Source organism: Tursiops truncatus, chromosome 3, assembly GCF_011762595.2.
Source record: "Tursiops truncatus isolate mTurTru1 chromosome 3, mTurTru1.mat.Y, whole genome shotgun sequence".
NCBI classification, from domain to species: Eukaryota; Metazoa; Chordata; class Mammalia; order Artiodactyla; family Delphinidae; genus Tursiops; species Tursiops truncatus.
Genome location: NC_047036.1, coordinates 152,341,246 through 152,358,662, shown reverse-complemented (window position 1 = coordinate 152,358,662; position 17,417 = coordinate 152,341,246). Strand labels below are relative to the sequence as shown.

At 42.2% G+C, this 17,417-nt stretch overlaps 1 non-coding gene and 1 pseudogene across 1 annotated transcript; one reads left to right on the top strand and one right to left on the bottom strand.

Annotated features, from left to right (window-relative positions):
* The window catches only part of LOC101319047 (glycine cleavage system H protein, mitochondrial-like), a 42,765-nt pseudogene extending 26,597 nt beyond the window's left edge, over positions 1-16,168 (top strand).
* Positions 15,870-15,934, bottom strand: LOC117312011 (small nucleolar RNA SNORD58). The gene has a single exon (XR_004526189.1). It is a non-coding gene; the product is annotated as a small nucleolar RNA SNORD58 (small nucleolar RNA).
* Positions 16,169-17,417: the final 1,249 nt, after the last annotated feature.

The following is a 17,417-nucleotide window of genomic DNA, read 5'->3' as shown; positions in this document are numbered from 1 at the left end:
TAGCCTTATTACAGTCTTCATCTTATAAAATGTTTGGTATTTTCTATTTCTATTATAAGAAAGAATTTTAGCACTAGGTCAATTAGTTTTTTGCAGTGTAGTCAGCCCTTTGTATTCGAGGGTTGCACATCTGTAGATTCACCCAGCTACTGATCAAAAATATTCAGGGTAAAAAAAATTCCAGAAAGTTCCAGAAAGCAAAACTTGAATTTGCTGCATTGGCAACTATTTACATAGCCTTTACATTGTATTAGGTATTATAAGTAATCTAGAGATGATTTAAAGTATATGGGAGGGAGGATAGAGGGTGTGCGTAGGTTGTATGCAAATACATTTCATATAAGGGACTTGAGCACTCTCAGGTTTTGGTATCTGTGGGCATCCTAGAACCAATTTCCCACAGATACTGAGGGATGACTGTATATACATCAACAAAAGATGCTTTCTTTTTTTTTTAATAGAGGTATAGTTGATTTACAATATTATGTAAGTTTCAGGTGTACAACATAGTGATTCAAAAATTTTAAAGATTATACTCCAAAAAAAAGATTATATTCCATTTATTATAAAATATTGGCTATACTCCCTGTGCTGTACCATATGTCCTTGTAGCTTATTTATTTTATACATAGTTTGTACCTCTTAATCCCCTCCATCTATCTTGCCCCTCCCTGCTAAAAGATGCTTTCTATGTTTAAGAATTATTCATCAAAACTTATATTTATATTGTTTTGGTCAATTTTGTATTAATTCTATTTGTAATAATAATTCAATTCAGAAGATATGTTTAACACTTAGGATTTATGGTTGACAGGGAATAAAGTAAACTTCAAAATTTCAATTTACATGCCTTTTTTGTTATAGCTAAGTTTGATAAGGTGGTGGATAAAAGACTTTAAAGCCTAAAAATATATTGCCTTATGGTGAAGATATACAGAGGATGTGGAATGGAAACATGAATTCAAGGAGAAGAAGGAAAAAATGTAGAATTTCCAAATGTTGAAGAAGAGCTTGTTCATGGATTTAAACAACTGATGATAGTGGGTAAGAAAGTGTTTCAATATTTAGATTCCATTGGATATTTTAGAAGGCTGATGTAACAGTTTTTATTTAAAATATTAGTATTTACAATAGATGGAAATTATATCCCTTGCAACCATTTAAATGTTTAGTGAAATTTTTAGATGTCATCTTAAAAGTGTGCAAGAGGGTACACACCGTTTTTAAAAGCTTCTTTTAGGAGCTATATAAGTGTATCAGTCAGGATCATCTAGGCTATGCTATAATAACAATCCCAATGACTTAGTGGCTTGTAACAAAGGTTTCTCACTCACACTTGACATCCATTATGGGTTGGTGGGTGGTTCTGAGTTGTGAGGGGAAGTGACACATGTTTGGTCTTGCTGCTGCCAGAATAGTCACATGGCCTACTCAGCACAGAGGGCAGGAAGTGTGCTCCTGGAAGGCAGAGGGCTGGGAATACTTAGTGAACAGTCTCAGTTTAGAAAACGGTGGGCCAGATCATAGAGGTTCTTCCATGGTGCACAGAGATTCCACTAAGACTCCTGGGCAGAAGGGCCTATAACCAGGGAGGTCCAGGATGTCCTTTCCTCCCGCCCCCACAGAATGAGGGACGAAGAGGGGCAGAGAGAGGCAAGGGACTTAAGAGGCATATGTTTTGTTTAATTCATTTTCAGGGTGAAACCACAATAGGGGAGCCTGATAGTCAGCAAAGTGGGTCAGCAAAGGTCTGGGGTGAGGACAGAAGGGCTGCAAGGCGCATGGCCTTCATTGTCACAGGCAAATGACTGGACACAGAGACTTCAGTAGTGGCCCAAAGATCAGATGGGACCAGTCACCCTATAGTGGTCACTTGTTCACGGCCAGACCAAACCAGATTGACTCTTTACTGCAGGAGTCAGCATGGATCCGGGGACCTCCAGTGGATCCCTGGCCCTTCTCCCACATTCATGTGTACCCAGGTACCATTTTGGAGAGGTGCACAAGGATGGGATACAGTATCGTTTCCATCCAAGTGACAGAAAATTCATTTGAAACAGACTGTTGTTCAAAAGAGACTGTTAAACAATTCCTGATTCAAAGTTGCACTTGGAAAACAAACAAACGAACAAACAAAAAAACCCAAAGTTGTACTTGGAAAGGAACTTGGAAGAGAAGGTTTGGACCAGAGGAGATTGAGATGCCAAACTATAGTCTTGGCACCCCAACCCCCATGACTTGTGTAGAAGATGTACTTGACCACATTTTCTCTGCATGTCTAAGCAGTGGTGTGAGCAGATCTCAGCCATCCTCACGTGTATCACCCCAGCACTCCTTGAGGTGGGTGCTGGTGTCCTGTCTCGTTTAGAGATGATGAAAGAGCCTTCTGAGGTTAAATTGGTTTCCCAAGGACATGGAGTTATGATATGGGACTCTCCAGCTGCCCAGCCTGAGTGTTTCCACTTTACTGGGCTCCCTCCTGAGACTCCAGTCTCTCTAGCTTGGTCTCTCCAAGATTGCTGTGGCAGCAAGAGTCAGAAAGGCAAAAGCTTTCCTCCAAGTCATGGATAAGCACTGCTTACACGCACACAGTGTTCATAGTGAATATCAGAAGCTTAGAGAGAAGTCACCTTTGGGCAAAGCTATTGTTTTGTGCAGGTCTCTGCTTTCTATCCTTAATGTGGCTGGACCAGCCCTTGTGGTTCTTATTATGAGTGCAAGACGCCCTCAGCCATAACCATCAAGAAACTATGAAACAAGTAAACCAAGTTTATTACTTACAAGTTCTGGAGGGTACACAGCATGCCTGAGGCCACAGAAGGTCGTTGGGGGAGAGAGAGAGAAAGAGAGAGAGAATGGGCTTGTTCTGCTTTTATTGGGGTTGAAGGTGGGGGCCTAGTAGTGACTGTAAAACGTAAGAGCAGGAATTAAAACTCAGGGGGAGAAAAGCAAGTGGCCAAACCAAAGATCTTTAAAACAGAGGAACTTAATGGGGTCAGCCTAGATCTTTATCTAATTGTGTGGCTGGCAATATGTTTGTTCACATGGCAGTCTTTGGAGTGGATGCAATCAAGAGCTTAAGTCAGGCACTTGCATTACAACTTAAAAAGAACCCAGCTGGGGGCCCCGCCCCCTCCAGCCGGGGCTGCTCTAGATGCTGTGCGGAGACCTTCTGCACCCCTGCGAACATGGCGCTGCGAGGGGCGCGGAGCGTGTGGGCCGCGGTCTGCGGTCTGCAGCCCGCGCGCCATCTCTGTGCCCAACGCGCCCTGCCCGCCGCGGCCCTGGGGACTGCGGGCGGGCGCCGTCCGGGCGCTGCGCACCGGTCCCGTTCTGCTGTCGGGTCGTAAATTCACAGACAAACATGAATGGGTAACAACAGAAAACGGTGTTGGAACAGTGGGAATCAGCAGTTTTGCACAGGAAGCTTTGGGAGATGTTGTTTACTGTAGTCTGCCTGAAGTTGGGACAAAATTGAACAAACAAGAGGAATTTGGTGCTTTGGAAAGTGTGAAAGCTGCTAGTGAACTCTAGTCTCCTCTATCAGGAGAAGTAACTGAAATTAATGAAGCTCTAGCAGAAAATCCAGGACTTGTCAACAAATCTTGTTATGAAGATGGTTGGCTGATGAAGATGACACTCAGTAACCCTTCAGAACTAGATGAACTAATGAGTGAAAAAGCATGTGAGAAATACATAAAATCTATTGAGGAGTGAAAATGGAACCCCTAAATAAACTAGTTTGAAACAAAAAAATAAAATAAAATAAAAATAAAAAGAACCCAACTATCAGACACTTAAACTTACGGTTATGAAGAAGATGGATGTGTTTCTAGTTGAGGGCCTCTGGGTGTAAATTGGAGTACTTCGCAATGTTCTGGCACTATCTGCTCAGGCGTAAGACGTATGGAATGGTCGGGGATAGTCCTGCTCTTTGGTGTTCTGAGAACCAGACCACACAGGACAGAAAGCAGCAAACCATAAACAGGTTTCATCAAATCATTTGTCTGTGTCCTCACCCTGGGGTCTAAAACTGAAACCATGTAACTCACTTTGGGACTTGAACCCACGGTCTTTTAACTGAGATCACACGCCTGGTCTCAGGACTTAATGAAGCTCAGGTTCTTGATGTCTTGTCAGAAAGAATTCAGTGAGAGACAAAGTGATGGGTAAGAAGTGAATTTATTTAGAGAGAAACACACTCCACAGACAGAGTGTGGGCCGTCTCAGAAGGTGAGAGTGGCCCCAGGGTATGGGGTTGTCAGTTTTTATAAGGGTGGGTAATTTCATATGCTAATGAGTGGGAGGAGTATTCCAGTTATTTTGGGGAAGAGGTGGGGATTTCCAGAAATTAGGCCATTGCCTACTTTTTTTTTTTTTAATTAATTTATTTTTGGCTGCATTGGGTCTTCGTTGCAGTGCATGGGCTTCTCATTGCGGTGGCTTCTCTCTTTGCAGAGCACGCGCTCTAGGCACGCGGGCTTCAGTAGTTGTGATTCGCAGGCTCTAGAGCGTAGGGTCAGTAGTTGTGGTGCACGGATGGCATGTGGGATCTTCCCGGACCAGGGCTCAAACCCGTGTCCCCTGCATTGGCAGGCGAATTCTTAATCACTGTGCCACCAGGGATGTCCCCACTGCCTACTTTTTGACCTTTATGGTTGGCCTTGGAACTGTCATGTTGCCTGTGTGTGTGTCATTTAGCTTGCTGATGTGTTACAATGAGCATATCCTGAGGCTTAAAGTCTAGTGGAAGTTGACTTGTCCGCCATCTTGGACCTATTTGGTTCTAATCAGTTTATGTCATGTCCTCTGGTAATGTCATTCTTTTAAAGGTTGTGTCCTGCCTCCTTCCCTCCTGTTTTAACCTGACATTCACCAAAGACAATCACCAACACCCGCTTGTAGTGAAGGAAAGTTCAGCATTTATTTGTAGGACACCAAGCAGGGAGAAGGGGCAGCTTGTGCTGAAAAGACCCAAACTCCCCAATGGCTTTCAGGGAAGGATTTTTAAAGGCAACATTTGGGGTGAGGGCTCTAGGGTGTATGACTTTCTTCTGATTGGTTGGTGATGAGGTAATAGGGTGATGTTTCTGGAATGTTAATCATCAACCTTCTGGTTCCAACCAGTCTGGAGTCTAGTGCTGGTGGTCAGCAAGTAGTCACTATCCTCCACCTGGGGGAGGGGTCTTAGTTTCTACAGAACAGCTCAAAGGTGTGTGTCAGATTGTTATGTATATCCCTTGAGAAGAAGCTAGGACTCTGCTTTATCACTGAACTATTGTTTCTTTACTGCTTTTCCTTTGTTTCTGCGTTCCCTCACTTCCCTAATTAGTAACTGTTTGAGTCTGCTCTTTGGAACTCAGGGAAGGCGTAGGGGACTAAAGCCTTTTTCTACAAACAAGAAACGGGGGACACAGAGGGCCTTTTGTACCTGGGAGGGTCCTGCTGGGTCCTGCTCAGTTTCAGTCTCCCCTTTTCTTTGATACTCTTCAGTCCTGAGAGGAACAGGGGCAGGACAAGAAAGGGAATACTGTTTTGGATAGAGAGGTTAATCATAAACTTGACAGGGAAACTTGGTTTTAGGGGGACTCAGTTTAAGTTAGATCCAGCCACGACCCTGCCAGGAACAAGCACAGTGTCCAGAGAGGCATCATTTTTTTACAGGAATTACAGAGCTTCCTTCACCCATATGGAGGCAGGGAACATTTTCCTGATCCCCTTTCCCTATAGCCACCTCATGAGGTTTCTTTCTCCCCAAATTTTTGTTTTAAAAAATTTCAACTGTTGGGCTTCTCTGGTGGCGCAGTGATTGAGAGTCCGCCTGCCGGTGCAGGGGACGCGGGTTCGTGCCCCGGTCCGGGAGGATCCCACATGCCGCGGAGCGGCTGGGCCCTTGAGCCATGGCCGCTGAGCCTGCGTGTCCGGAGCCTGTGCTCCGCAGCGGGAGAGGCCACAGCAGTGAGAGGCCCGCGTACCACCAAAAAAAAAAAAAAAAAAAAAAAAAAAAAAAAAAAAAAAATTTCAACTGTTAACGTTTTTAAAAAGCAAAGAGGGAATTCCCTGGCGGTCCAGTGGTTAAGACTCGGCGCCTTCATTGCCGTGGGCCCACGTTCGATCCCTGGTCAGGTAACAAAGATCCCAGAAGCTGCAGGGCATGGTCCCCCCCAAAAAAGAAGCAAAGAAATTGTCTGCAAGATACTCATGTACTTACTTTCTTTGGAAGAAAGTTTTCTCACTACTGAGCGAAATGTCTGATCTTTAATGAAGACTGCCCCAATGCAAGGTTTGCAGGGGACCAACCGACTTGGCTTTGTGGGTGGGAAATCTGTAATGCAGGATTGTCTATAAGAAGCAAATCACCACAAGGGGGCAGTAAAAGCCAGTGGCTGAGTGAGGAGCTCTTGTTGGGAGGGGGAATGAACAGCCCCCATTCAGCACCTGGAGTCTCCCTGAAAGTTTCCCTTTACTTATAACACAGGGACCCAAGGGCACTTAACTTTTATCCTGGCACGTCTATAGTGAGATGTCTCCTTGTCTGTATTGGTTGGGGGAAGTAGAATAGGGGAGGAACAGGAATTATCAGGAAAAATTATCCCCACCCAGAGTCCACACCATGTCTTTCCCCTTCCCAGGAGGAAGCAGAGGCCTGGGGTTGGGTGTGGGGCGGCCAGGCTCTTGTTCTTAGCTCCAGACTCCTTCTCAAGGGATGTCAGGCTGTGCCAGAAGGAGTGGAATGAAAATGTTTGGTGTTTTTCAAGAGGAGATAGATGGGCCCCAAGCTGAGCAGCTGGAGTTTGTCCCCTGTGGACAGATACTCCAAGATGAAGATAATAGCAGGAGTGAAAGAGGAGCTGAGCCCTGCCCAGAAAAAAGATAGAGAGACCACATATTTCTCATTCTCGAGGTTAAGGAGACCTTCCTGACTACGCACGTACAGAAAGGCTCCTCAGGTGGCCAAAAGGGAGGGGGCGCCACCCCATGGTAGGTGATGTCAACCTACCCATAGCCCTCTTCGCTAGAATCCATCTTGGCTAAGGGATGCGCACGCACACAGGGGAGGACCCTGAGATAAACCAAATGTGGACTCAGAGCCAGGCAAAGCAAGGTGATTGGCCAGAGGAAACCCAGAAGAAATGCCCCCATATAAATAGTGATTCAAACTACCACGAGGGTGCGACTGTTTCTCTGAGCCTGCATGTGTGTCTATCCACACGTACCATTTTTCCTCCTAATAAACACTTTACTTGTTTCACTACTTTCCACCTCTTTGTGGGAATTCATTTCTACAAAGCTGACGGACCAGGGCCTTGTCTCTGGCCACTGGCCCTGGTGGTCTGTCCAGGGAACCAAAATCCTGCTTCAAGCCGCTGCAGGTCGAGGCTACCCAAGATCAGAACTGGTTTGATCTTTCAGGAGGTTTAAAAAGGAAAGTGGCCCCACTTCTGGCGCATGGTTTCCTGGGACTGAGAAAGGCCAGGGTTGTGAAACCCACGAGGGATGGATGCCTGGGCCTGCTCAGACCCTGCATTCTGATACAGCAGCCCTTTGGGTAGGTTTTGGCCCCAACAGAATGGTGAAATTGGCATAGTGTGTGAAACCACCCTCCTCTGAAGTTCTCCTTGGCCAGTGATGTTATCTCCTGCAGGAGGGCAGCAGAAACCACTCTCAGAGCTGGACCCTTGCTCTGAGAGATACGAGGCCTTGTTCCAAGGATCTTCCTTCCTTCCTGCTTCCCTCCCTCCATCCTCCTCTCCCATCTTTCCCTTCTCCCATGGAAAATTTCACACAGAATAAGAGTAGCGCAAAGAGAACAATGCACCCTTGTACCTACGAGTCAGCTACAGTGAGCATCTCAGGACTGCTCTTGTTCCATCTTTATCCCTCCCCTCCTCTCCCACCACTGGGTTATTTTAAAGCAACTTGTAGCTGTTATAACATTTATCCATACATTTTAGGCTTCATGTCTAAAGGATAAGAATTTTTTTAATCCAGTCACAATACCATTATCACACTTTGGCATCTTTTAATACCCAGTCCTTATTCATGTTTTCCTCATTTTCTCAAGAGTATATTTTTATAGTTGATTGGTTCAAATCAGGATCCACCTAAAATCCACACTTTACATTTGGTGGATATGTCTCTTAGGTCTCGCTCTCTCTTTTTTAAAAAACATTTTAGTATTTTAATGTTTGATGAGAACAATGTTTCCAAAGATGTGTTCTTCTTTTTTAAAAAATAAATTTAGCTGGACAATTCAGCCAACTGGCACATTTAGCACTCCAACTACCATGCAAGATACTTGGTTCAGGTCAAAGTGCAGATTTTCTTGATCATCTTTATGTAAGTATTGCCTGTCCATCTGGAGAGAAGGTGAATAAAGATTTATTTTGTTTACAATTAATCTGTGTTTTAATATTCACTCTTCAAATATTTGAATTCAATTGATTTTGAATTCAAATAGTTCAAATATCTTTATTCCCTTTAAGGAATAAAAAAATTGACTGATAGTGACCTATCTAAGCTTATCTTACATAGAACACATCATAATTTGAAGATACAGTTTACCACCACTTCTCCCATAATCCTCCCAACTTCCTATCCATCTTTCCTGCTTTTTCTTATCATTTTCACTATCTGACATACTATAGTATCGTATTTATTTTTCTCTTAGGTCTGTTTAAATCTCATTGCTCATAACTGTGTAAGCCTGGGACAGTCTTAGGATGATGTAGAAACAGGGTGGGGCTCCCCTCCTCCCAGGGTAATAGCAGATTCCCACCAAATGCTGGAGCTCTTCTAATGTAATTTGAAAAAGGAGATTTCCATTCCTTGCATCCTGAGCATAGATAATCTCATTTAATTCTCATGTCAACCTAACAAGGTAACATTTATGCCCATTTTACAGATGATGAAAATAAGTTTGAGGGAGGCTTTCCAAATAAGTAGAAGTGACTATTTAATCGGAAGGTTTTACCTACCTGATTCCACAGACCACGTTTGTTTCTCCTTAGCATTTCTGTTTATCTTGGGATAAGCAATGGTGACAGCAGCCATCACCAAGAGCACAGGGTCCTCTTGCTAGTATATCCCATCTGCAGAACTTCTGAGTGAAAAGCGGGTGCATGTGAGGATGCTGAGACCACAGGCATAAACTGCATGTGTGTTTGCCCTGGCTGTCATGGAGCACTGACAAAAACATCTTCATTGCTCATAACTACTACAGATATCAATAGTCTTCTTTCTGTTTCGATTAAAAATTTTTATTACGAGATTTTATATTTTGTCAATACAAATCATATGTATGTATAAATGTGTATAAATGTATATATACACATTTATATATGTATAAATGTGTATATATGTATAAGTGTGTATTGTTATATGTATATAAAAATAATAAAATGAGCCCTTATGTGCCCAACATCCAGTCTTAAGAAATGGAACTCTAAGAATATCTTTGAAGCCTCTCCCTCCTCTCCATCCTCACCCTCCACGACAAACCTGCCCTGAATTTTTATCATTCCTTGCTTTCCTTTATATTTTACCACATATGTATGTATGTGTGTTGTTGAAGAATGCATTGTTTAGTTTTGCTTGTTTTTGAACTTTATAAAAAGGTGTTATATTTTTTGTATTCTTCTGTGATTTGCCTTTTTCACTCAACCTTATGTTTGCAGGATTCATTCATGTTGATGTATGCAGTACGTTTGCACTGCTTATGGCATTTCATTGTGTATCACAGTTTACTAATCCATTGCTCCATTGGACATTTGGCTTGTTTCCAGTTTTTGCTTTTGTTTTCTAAATTACAAACAAGTTTACCTTAAGTCTTCTTACTCCCATGACCTGGTGCACACGTGTAAGAGTTTATACTTGGCTAAATGATGCCAAAACACAGTTGATGAATTTACACTCCTACAAGCAGTGCATGAGACTTAACAACACAGCGTATCATTGGCTTTTAATTTGTGTCAATCTGATGAAGATAAACTAGTATCTAATTGTGCTTTTGATTTGCATTTTTCTGATTACTATGAAGTTAGGAATTTTTTCAGGTTTTTTGGCCTTTATATTTCCTTTTCCGAGAAGCAGATTATTTGTCTATTGTTGACATAGAGGGATTTTTTTTCTTTATATATTATGGATTCTAATCCTACATCAGTTATACGCGTAGCACAATTCTTATATTGGTTTGTAGCTTATGTTTTCATTTTCATTATGGTGTGTGTGTGTTTACACTGAAAAAATGCTTATTATGGAGAATTTTGGACATAGGAAAACATAGACTAATACAGCCCATGTACCCATCATCCAGACTTACCAAACTGTAACCCTTGGCTGATCCTGCCTCTTCCATACACATCCTTCACTTCCTGTATTATTTTGAAACAAATCACAGACATCATATGTTTTCATATGTATATTTGAAAGGATGCACCCCCTGTCTGGATGCCTTCCCCACTTGCCTTGTACTCTAACTTGCCTTGTGCTTGCCCATTCCAGGCTTCTGCCCCTGTACAGTTCCCCTGCTTACGCTGTTCAGGCTCTGATACATCTCCTGTGCAGATGCCTCCATGCTGCTTGGACTCTGATGTCCCCTCTGTGCCACGATTGTTCTCCCTTCACCCTCCAATGGGATAAACTATCTGACTTGTCCTCACCTAACTTTTTAGTACTGAATGTTTTACGAAGGGAAGAAGAGGGAAAGGAAGTGGTAAGAAGGAGAAAAGGAATAAAACGAAGAAGAACACATATGGAATCTTTGATGAATTAGATATTTCTAATTTTAATATAGCCAAAGTTATCAAACTTTTCATTTGCAGTTTTTACATTTTGTATCTTGTTTAGTGAATTATTTCCTACCCTAAGATCTTAAAGATATTTCTCCATATTGGCTTTTAAAGTTTTGCCTTTCACTTTAAATCTTTAAGCTATCTGTCATTTATTTTTTATATAGTATGTGAGATACAGATCCACTTTCATTTATTCCATATGAAAACCAGTTGTTCCAAGACTTTTTATTGAATTTTCTTTCTTCATTGAACTGCAGTGCCCTTTCTGTCATATATCATATTTCCATTTATGAGTCTGTTTCTGGGTTTTCTCTTTGGTTCCATCAGTCTGTTTGTCTATCCCTGTGCCAATACTACACTGTAATACCATGGCTTATAATAAATCTTGATATCTGGTAAGCAAACTCCCCACTCTGTACTTTCTCAGGAGTGCCTTGAATATTCTTTGCCTTGTTTTTACCATGTAAATTTTAGAATTAGCTTATCAAGTTCTGTGAAAAGCCCTTTTGGAAATTTGCCTGGAATTGCACTGAATTTATAGATGAGTTTGGGGAGAACCTAATTCATTATCCTGCTGAGTTGTTAACATGGTATTATTTGAGTCATTAACATAGTTTATCTCTCCATTGATTTAGGTTTTCTTAATATTTACAATGAAGTTATGTAATTTTTGCTTGTTAGATTTATTTCTTTTTTAAAAAAAATATTTTATTTATTTATTTTTGGCTGAGTTGGGTCTTCACTGCTGCGTACGGGCTTTCTCTAAGTTGCGGTAAGTGGGGGCTACTCTCTGTTGCGGTGCGCAGTCTTCTCATTGCTGTGGCTTCTCTTGTTGCGGAGCACGGGCTCTAGGCGCGTGGGCTTCAGTAGTTGTGGCTCGCGGGCTCTAGAGCGCAGGCTCCGTAGTTGTGGCGAACGGGCTTAGTTGCTCTGCGGCATGTGGGATCTACCCGGACCAGGGATCGAACCCGTGTCCCCTGCATTGGCAGGCAGATTCTCAACCACTGCGCCACCAGGGAAGCCCAGTTTTTTTTAAAAAAAGAAAAGTTCCATAACAAACTTTTGTCCAACGGTTTCATCCACTGATGGATTTACCTTAATGAACTACTTCATGAAGAGTTGCAAAATGATTTTCTGTCATTCTTTGTAAAGATCACCTCTCCCTCATCAATTAGCATTATTTGATTACTACGTAAGACTGATCATACAAGACACACAGAATAAATGCTTAAATATTTTCCTTTACTTGCCAATTTTTTAAAGATTCAGTGCCTTCTCTGGTTATCTCCAATGGTAACCAATGATCAACTTCTCCTTCTCTCTCTCCTCCCCACTCCTCCCCACCCCCTGCATTGGAGTATGAGTTCACATGTTATGTATACAGATCTTTGACTTACAATGGAGTTATGTTCTGATAAACCCATCACAAGTTGAAAATATCTTAAGTTGAAAATGCATTTAAAACACCTAACCTACTGAACATAATAGCTTAGCCTAGCCTACCTTAAATGTGCTCAGAACACGTACATTAGTCTACAATCAGCTAACACAAGGCCTATCTTATAATGAAGTGTTGAATAGCTCATGTAACTTATTGAACACTGTACTGAATGTGAAAACCAGAAGATCAAAATTCAAAACCTGAAGTACAGTTTCTACTGAATGTGTATCACTTTCACACCATCATAAAGTTGAAAAATCCTAAGTTGAACCATCCTAAGTGTCAGGGATTATCTACTTGATATGTTTTATGCTGTGCATTTTTTTTTTGGATGCTTAAATTGTGCTTTGTTTTCTAGTGGGATTTCCTGTGTCTTTTGGGGTTTTTGTTGTTTGTTTTTGTGTGGTTTTTTTTTTTTTTTTGGCTGCATTGGGTCTTAGCTGCGGCACACGGGATCTTTGTAGCAGCATGCGGGATCTTTCATTGTGGTGTGCGGGCTCCAGAGCATGTGGGCTTTGTAGTTGCAGCACGTGGGCTGTCTAGTTGTGGCTCATGTGCTCAGTAGTTGCGGTGCATGGGCTTAGTTGTTCCGCGGCATGTAGGATCTTCACGGACCAGGGATCGGACCCATGTCCCCTGCATTGGTAGGTGGATTCTTAACCACTGCGCCACCAGGGAAGTCCCAACACAAATATGTTTAAAAGAATAAAAGACAAGCTTGAGAATATCTGTAGGGGACAAAAAACTATTAAAATGTCCTGAGAGCCTCATAACAACACTGAGATGGTTATCATCCCAGTTTTAGATATGAGAAACTCAGGCTCAGAGGGGTTAAGTAACTTGCCCAAGGTTGTGCTCTAGTCAGGGGGTGGAGCCAGATTCAAACCCAGGTCTTTCTGACTTCCAAACCCTATTTTCTTTCTGCTGTACCACAGGTAAATAATTATTTTACTTAAGGAGTAGCTAATAATCCTATTAGAAAACACTAAGGGAGGATTTCATCTTCCTCATTGTTTTTTACCATGCTTAAGCTAATATACATCTTGTGATAATCATAAAGTTTATGAAAAATTTTACCCAAGTCAAGGTCAAAGTGAGCAGGTTATCAGTTATGGGAGGGTCTGGGCTTTATGCACAAGGGATTTGAGGTCACCACAGCAGAGATTTCAAAAGCATCCCACATAGCAACCTACATGCTCATCGACAGCTGGTGAATGGATAAAGAAGATGTGGTAGGATATATACACAATGGAATATTACTCAGCCATATAAAAGAGTAAAATCTTGCCATTCGCAGCAACATGGATGGGCCTGGAGTGTATTATACTAAGTGAAATAAGTCAGACAGAGAAAGACAAATACTGTATGTTTTTGCTTATTTGTGGAATCTAAAAAACAAAACAAACAAATACAACAAAATAGAAACAGTCTCACAGATACAGAGAACAAACTAGTGGTTACCAGAGGGGAAGGGGGGAGGGGCAAAATAAGTGAAGAGGATTAAGAGGTACAAACTGCCAATTATAAAATAATTTAAAATAAGTTACAGGGCTGTGTTGTACAGCACAAGGAATATAGTCAATATTTTATAATAACATTGTATGGTGTATAATCTACAAAAATATCAAATTACTATGTTGTACACCTGAAATTAATATAATATTGTAAGTCAACTATAGTTCAATTTTAAAAGAAAGCATCCCGGGACTTCCCTGGTGGTCCAGTGGTTAAGAATCCACCTTCCAATGCAGGGGACATGGGTTCGATCCCTGGGCAGGGAACTAAGATCCCACATGCCGCAGGACAACTAAGCCCTCGCACTCTAGAACCCGTGCGCCACAACTAGAGAGCCTGCGTGCTGCAACTATGAGCCCTCGCGTTCTGGAGCCCACGTGCCACAATGAAAGATCCCCCATGCTGCAACGAAGATCCCACGTGCCACAACTAAGACCTGATGCAGCTAAATAAATAAATAAACAAATATATATTTAAAAATAAAAGCATCCCAACATAAATTATCTAATACATAGATTCATCATCAGTTATTGATTATTGAACATGGACGACAGAGTGTGTTAGAGGCTTTCTCAAATACACTTTCACATTTAACCTCAAAGCAACACTGCCAGGTACATGTCATTAACCTCAATTCACAAATGAGGAAACTGAGGCTCAGAGGGCCAAAGTAACCTGCCTATCCAGGCCTCCTCACTTCCTTTCTGCTGTACCACAGTGTCACCTTTCAAAAAAACATCTCAGAGGACTAAAATCTGAATGAAAGCCACTTTCCCACACTAGGCACTTTTAGATTTCAGCCCCAGACTAATGAATTTAGGACAGAAAAGTTGAGATCAAATAAGAGCTGGGAAGGACACAGACAACCACCTGTCAAATTGTGGTTTGTGTCCTTTGTCCACCTACGCTCAGGCCACTGACTTTGAGAAGTCAGTTGTGGTGGCTGCTTCTGGTGCTTCGGGACATACGCTTCCAGGGAGAGGTAAGACCCTCATGAGGAAGAGATGCATCCCTGCATTGAGATAGGGCCTAAACATTATCTCAGCCGTGGTAGGTCCCCTCAAGCAAGAAAATGAGTCAGAGCTCCTTATCATTTATCAGGAGCTGACTCCCGGCCCAGCATGGCCTTGTCTTCCTCACAACAGCCCTCAGAAGGCGCTGCCATTACGTCCCCATCTTACAGGTGAAGAAGTTGAGGTTGCTTGTTCCAGGTAACACAGACAGTACATGGAAGAGCCAGTGTGCAAATCCAGTGAGTCTAATCCCAGAGAATGTCATCCCTCACAAAGGAACCTGGCACAATGCCTAGCACTTACATGCTCAGTAAGCCCTTGTGGTGGTGGTGATGATGACAGTGATGACGACAGCATTAAACTTGTGAACAAGAAAATGGATTATGGGTCTTAGTGTAGACCTGTACTATCTAATATGGTAGCCACTAGCTGCAGGTGGCTATTGAGTACTTGAAATGTGGCTAGTATGACTGAAGGACCGAATTTTTTTTTTAATTTTTATTTGCATTTATTTTTTGTGGAATTTATTCCTGTGCTGTAAGTTTTTGTTTCTGCAGTTTCTTCTGGGATATCTTTTTCTTCTGTGCAACCTCCTCTCTGCTTTAGGAACAATCTGTTCTTTTTCAGTGAGGATCATCTCAACGTGGCAGGGAGAGCTCATGTATGGGTTGATCTGACTGTGAGCTCTCTAAGTCCTGTGGCACATCCTGGGGGCTTTGTTCACCTGGATGTGCTCAGTGACCAGAGGATCTTCATCTAAGCCCTTAAGTTCAGCATTACTCTCTGCATTTTTGAGCATTGTCCAGTAAAAATTCAGCACTTTTTTTGTGCCACCAACCCTGTGTCCAGCACCACTGTTTGGCCTGGGACCACTTACCAACTCTACCATTGTAACGGCGGAATGGCACACATTGCTTCTGTAAAGTGACATCCTTCAGATACTTGGTGGCTTTTTGGAGATGCATACCCTTAATGGCCTGGGCAGTTTCATGAGTGTTCTTGATTTGTATGCTAGGTTCTCAAGCAGTTCTCTGGTAGTTTTACCCAATTCCACAAATCCTAATGCAGAGTGTTCATTGTATACTGTTGATCACTGACCAAAATGTGGCTGCTCAGAATCGATTTATTTTCACAGAAGATCCAAAGGTGTCCTAAGAAACGCATCACTGCAGTGAATTTTTAATTTTAATATAAAAACTGAAGGAATGTACAGTTTTGGTCGGACTACATTTCACCTTAACATTACATTCTGTTAGGTACTGTTGTATTGTGGTGCATGTGCTGGGCACGTGTGTTATTTCCAATACTGCATTAATGAAATGTATATATTGATTGTATATTGAAATGCTGTATTTTGGGTATATTGAGTTATGTAAAACATATTATTAAAATGAACTTCAACTGTGCCTTTATATATTTTTCAATGTGACTACTAAATTTTTTTTTTTAATTACATAAGTGGCTCACACTATATTTCTCTGAGAGCACACTGGCATACATTTTAAGAATTCAATTCAGAATGTTTGAGATTTTCTCAGCAATAGAAGCAATTTGTTACTTAAAAAAAAAAGAAGTGTAGTGATCATTGTAATGATCATTCTGTCCATAATCATTTCCCCCAGAATTGTTGATAACCTCAATAGAAGCTTCCATAGGAAGTAAACACAAACCAAACACTATGATGCAAATTTCTTCTCATAGAAGAAATTTCTTCTCATTGTTCTAGCCCACTCCTTGAATTTTTTTCCTTTTCTGTAACCAATCAGCATCATTGGTCATAGAGGATTCTGAAAGAGATACTGGAACACCAGAGAAGAAGAGCTCCTTGGATTTCCAACACCCCAGCCAAGTGATATTCCAAGGTTTAAACCAACACCCCGACGACTTCTGCCAGACAACTTGGCTTTCAAAGTCCAACCCAACCTTCCCTCCTTCCCTTGCCCTGCCAACTCCCATGGAACCCCCAGACTTGGTGAGGGGAGTGATCCCATCCCCCACAAGGACCCTAAAGTGTCCAAGGGAGAGGGAAGCCCAGGATTGGAGTTTTTCTGAGACCAAGGCAAGAAGGCAGTCCAACAGAGCATGCTGCCCAGTGCTGCTCTGACCTATTCGCTTCCTCCCTGAGATTCCCTTCTCCAGGACACCCTCTGGGACGTACGGCAGGGCATGAAAGCCACTAAGCGAATGGCAGGGCCCTCCACAATTGCTACCAGTCTTGCCCTCGCTGTTTAGGCTTTTTGTCTGGAGCTGTGACTTTAACTGAACTTGGTCACTCACATTCCTGGTAAAGACTGGCTCTTACGACCACAACTAACTTCCTGTCTTCTGAAATGTGTACTATTTCCATAGAGGAGGAAGCTTGTTCTTTCCCTGTCCAACCTTCTGCAGTCCTTTGTAAATTTATTCCAGGGACAAAGAAATAGAGGCCAAGGACATTCTGGACCTGGGGTTCTCAACCATGGCTGCTCATTGGAATTACCTGGGAAGCTTTTAAAAATTGGCGGCCCTGGCACTATGCCAAACCAACTCAGTCAGAACCTCTGGAGGTGGAACCAGGCACTATCATTTTTAGTGCTCCATAGGTGATTCTAGTGGGTGGCCAGGGTGAGAACCACTGCTGTAGTTCGGGAATCTAGAATTTGTCCCGCTAGGCCT